The following is a 4,944-nucleotide window of genomic DNA, read 5'->3' on the forward strand; positions in this document are numbered from 1 at the left end:
AGAGGGACGAGAGAGTGGGGTTGGGATCGTGCGGGGGGAGGAGTGGGGTGACTCGGGGGTTAGGGTTTGGGGTACGAGGCCATATAGGCCAGGGGAGGTTAGGTGGGCCAGTTGGGCTGGCCAGCTGGGCCGGAGCCCAGTGGAGGGGAAGTTTCCTTCTTTTGTTTTTGTTTTATTTTCTTTATTTTCCTTTTACGGTTTTACTTTAGTTACATTTATTTTAGTTTTAGCAAAATATACACTTAGCACCTAAATTAGTATTTCAACTTAGTCCACGGTCACAAAAAGGTTTAACCCCCAAATAAAATAGTTTAGTATTTTATAAAATTCAAAAGGCACTTATCTAGTTGTTTTAGCTACTGCTTAAACCATTTTAGTGCATTCAAACATTTTATAAAAGTGTGGTTTCTCCACTAGTATTATCCATGATTTATTTGACACCTTTTGGACATTTTAGTCTTAATGTTTGAAAACTTTTGTTGTTTGCCCAAATCCAAATTTGATTTTTAAACGTTTTGATCTAACATGTGTTTAGCAACAGCGGCAAGGGTGACATGGCATCATTAGCAGGGTTTTACTGTAGCCTAACTACCCGGGCGTCACAAGTGATGGGAGCAATTGGAGTACTAACAAAATCATTATTAATAGTATTGGAAAAGTCACACAACTTTGTATTTTCTCCAGACATCGTGACAATGCAAACAATCTAGCAAACAAAAAGAAAACGAAAAAGACAAACAGAAAGATGGCAAATAAAAGGGCAATTTTTTTGTTTTTTTGAAAATGTTTTAGAAGTGGGGGAGGGGAAAATGAGAGGCGAATGGAAAATAAAGTAAATGCAAGAGATGAGAGTTTATGATAGGTACTTGGTAGGCTTGATGTAGATCCTTACCGGTAACAGGGCCAGAAATTCTTCCTGCTACTTCTTGAGCTTGCCTTGGTTTTTCCCTTGAAGAGGAAAGGGTGATGCAGCAAGTTGAGAACCAAGGTATCAATCCAGTAGGAGGAACACACAAGTCCCCAATAGTTGAACCTACACAAACAAACAAATACTTGCACCCAACGCGATAAAGGGGTTGTCAATCTCTTCATGGTTACTTGCAAGAATGAGATCTGATAGTGATAGATATAAAATATAAATAAAATAGCAAAATAAATAAAGGTAAATAAATTGCAGCAAGGTATTTTTGTATTGTTTGGTTTTATAGATCTGAAAGCAATATGATAAAAGATAGACACAGGGGCCATAGTTTTCATTAGAGGCTTCTGTCTCAAAGAAATCATACAGTGGGTGAACAAATTATTGTTGAGCAATTGATAGAAAAGCGCATAGTTATGACGATATCCAAGGCAATGATCATGTATATAGGCATCACATCCGAGACAAGTAAACCGACTTCTGCCTGCATCCACTACCATTCACTCCACACATCGACCGCTAACCAGCATGCATCTAGTGTATTAAGTTAACAAGAACGGAGTAATGCCTTAAGCAAGATGACATGATGTGGATGGATAGATCCAATCAATATGAATAGACCCCATCTTTATATCTTAATGGAAACAATACAAATATGTGTCATGTCCATTTCTGTCACTGGGGTTGAGCACCGCAAGATTGAACCCATTACAAAGCACCTCTCCCATTGAAAGAAAAAACAATCTAGTTGGCCAAACCAAATCAATAGATCGGATAGAAATACAAAGCTATAACAATCATGCACAAAAGAGTTCATAGAAGGCTCAAATAGTATTAATAGATAATCTGAGCATAAACCCACAATTCATCAGATCTCAACAAACACACTGCAAAAGAAGATTACATCGAATATATCTCTAAAAACATTAAGAAGAACATTGTATTGAAGACAAAGAGAGAGAAGAAGCCATCTAGCTTCCAGCCATGGACCCGTAGGTCCGTGGTAAACTACTCACGCATCATCGGAAGGGCAGCAAGATTGATGTAGATGCCCTCCGTGAACAAATCCCCCTCCAGCAGAGTACCGAAAAAGGTCCCCAGATGGGATCTCATGAAGACAGAAACTTGCGGCGGTGGAAAAGTATTTTTGATGTGCCCTCTAGTCTTGGGGTAATATATGCATATTTATAGAAGAATAATTAGGGTTGGAGGACTCTCATGGGCCCCACGAGCTTGGAGGGCGCGAGGGGCGCGCCCCATGAGCTTTTGGCCACCCTGTGGCCCTCCAGGTCTTTTCCCGAAGCTTCCTGGGTATCTTGTGGTCCAAGAAAAATCATTAAAAAGTTTTGTTCCATTTGGAATATGTTTGGTATTGATTTTCTATAAAGACAAAAACAAGGAAAAAACAACAACTGGCACTTGGCACTAGGTTAATAGGTTAGTCCCAAAAATGATAAAATGGCATAATAATGCATATAAAACATCCAAAATTGATAATATAATAGCATGGAACAATAAAAAATTATAGATATGTTGGAGATGTATCACCGCCTCGTGACCCCTCTGGCCTCCTCCTGAAGCTTCCAGGGTGTCTTGTGGTCCAAGGAAAACCGCCAAAAAGTTTTATTCTGTTTGGACTTCGTTTGGTATTGATTTTATGTAAAGACAAAAACAATGAAAAAATAGAACTGACACTGGGCACTAGGTTGATAGGTTAGTCCCAAAAACGATATAAAATAGCATAATAATGCATATAAAACATCCAAGATTGATAATATAATAGCATGGAACAATAAAAAAATTATAGATACGTTGGAGACGTATCACACTACATGGTGTCAAGCAAAATATCTAACATCAAAACAATAGCATATACAATACAAAATATACCTACGATTGAACTAAATATTTTGCATCACTACAAGAGCACATACTGTCAAGACAACAATGGATGATATGAATGAAACCATGAATGGATCATACCGGCTCTACACATTCTAAGAACCTTCTACATGTGTCTTTTCCTTCAAAGGCAACAAGCCTCTCCGATGCCTTGCCGTGCTTCTCACAGAAGACCATTAGATCCAACTCAAGCCCTCTGTAATCAAGATCTTCAAAGCTGAAAGGGACATTCACAAGCTCGTACAAACACAATGCCCAAATCAAAACCCAGCTAAATCACCCAATCAAAAAAACCCAATTCTAAAACCCTAAACCTAGATCAAGTGAACTGACCTAGTTAAGCCCATCGGTGGAGGAGGAGGAGTGCGTGTACGGGAGGCTCGACTGGTCGTCACTGCTTTCGTCCTCGAAAACCATGGCGGCGATGGCGCAATGCTGCGGGCGGCACTCGGGAACGCGGGCGGCGACGAGAGGGAGTAAACGAGCGAGGAGGAAGACGAAGAATGGTGCGGTCAGGGAGGAGAGAGGCCGACCAGACTGGGCTAAGAGCGACCGAGCCGGGCTCGTCCTCGTCAGCGTGTGGGAACGCGCCGATTGGCCACCGTGGCACCTGACGGGTGGGCCCGTGCGGTCAGTTTCAACGTCAATATGTATAAACATAAGCTTTAGCTCTATTTGCAACGACACGCCTCGAAGCTGGTGTTGACATGCAAAAATTACGAAAGTTGGTACCAATCTGCACGTTGTGCCCCAATTGTGGCACTTGTGTGCAATTAACTCTTTGCAAGGTGATCATGGCCCCCAGCTCGAGGCCATACCTATGTCACTGGCCTTCACGATCAGTTCCTGTCCGTGCCACAGGAGTTCAAATTGAAGACAAACACCGTCTGCTCCTAGAGGGTCACTGTCCGGTTGTTGGACGGCAGGGTCACCCTCGATCAGGGTTGGGCTACCTTTGTTGCCGTCCATCAGATCAAGATAGCCTTCATGGTGACCTTCAAGCTGCTGACTCCCGACATGCTGAAGGTCATCATCTTCAATGACGATGGCATTGAAGTAGTGACCAGGTGCAGGAGGTACGACAACGCCTTCGCCGTGAACGCATAGGACATGCCATCGTATGCTCTAGCTGCTTTAGTTTAATATCGAACTGCTTGGTACTATGTTTGAGCTGATGTGCTTATGTGTGGCACAATATTTATGCTTACTACTATGTTATGTTGTGTGTGTTCTTCCTGACGTCGCTGTGTGCTGGTAACCTCACCACAACACGGAAGAGGTTACCAAACAACAATGGTTGCATGCAACCATACAACGTGCTTATGTGTGAGTTGAGACAATACGGGCAACCAAACATTGTGCCTAGCCTAGCTATCCCCTAATACATGAGAAGTATTTCTTTTAGCAAAACATGAGAAGTAAATGTGGGCAACCAACCCATTGCAGATGATGGAGCTAGCCGGGCCGGCTGCCACGGCCCGCCAAACACGCCCTATTCCAGTCGTTGAAGTGGGAGTGGGTGAAACAACACTGTTCTGAGAGCATCTCCAACAGTCGCGCTATAGCACCGCGCGCAAAAAATCTTTTAGCGCGCGCTGCGGCTGGTTTTGCGCGCCCGCCTGTGCTGGGTCCAGCAGCCGCGCCATAATGCAGCGCGCGCGCGCCGTTCCAGCAGAGCGCAAAAATACAGCGCGCGCGACTCGCCGGGAATTTTGCATATATGGATATTTTGGACAAAAATGAACATGTAAAATTTGACACAAACAAGTTGATGAATAAAAGTTCATGCCCACAAGTTCATCAAAATCATGCCCACAAGTTCATCCAACCAAGTTCAAATGCAAACTAAAAGTTCAAGACATGGACATGAAAGACACATCAAGCTTCATCTTCATCTTCCTCTTCTTCGTCTTCGTCCTCATCTTCCGAAGACGACTCTTCCGCCTCCGAAGATGAACCTTCCTCCCTATCCTCATCACGCACCGCATCACACACCGCATCATGTGAAGCTCCGACGGTAAGAAGAGGCTGCGCGCGAGGCCGACGCTCGGTGGAGCTCCGGCGGTTGCGACGCCAGCGCTCGCCGCGCTAGGGTTTCCGGCGGCGGCGGCTGCGGCGGCGGC

The sequence above is a fragment of the Triticum dicoccoides genome, chromosome 7B (assembly GCF_002162155.2).
Source record: "Triticum dicoccoides isolate Atlit2015 ecotype Zavitan chromosome 7B, WEW_v2.0, whole genome shotgun sequence".
NCBI lineage: Eukaryota > Viridiplantae > Streptophyta > Magnoliopsida > Poales > Poaceae > Triticum > Triticum dicoccoides.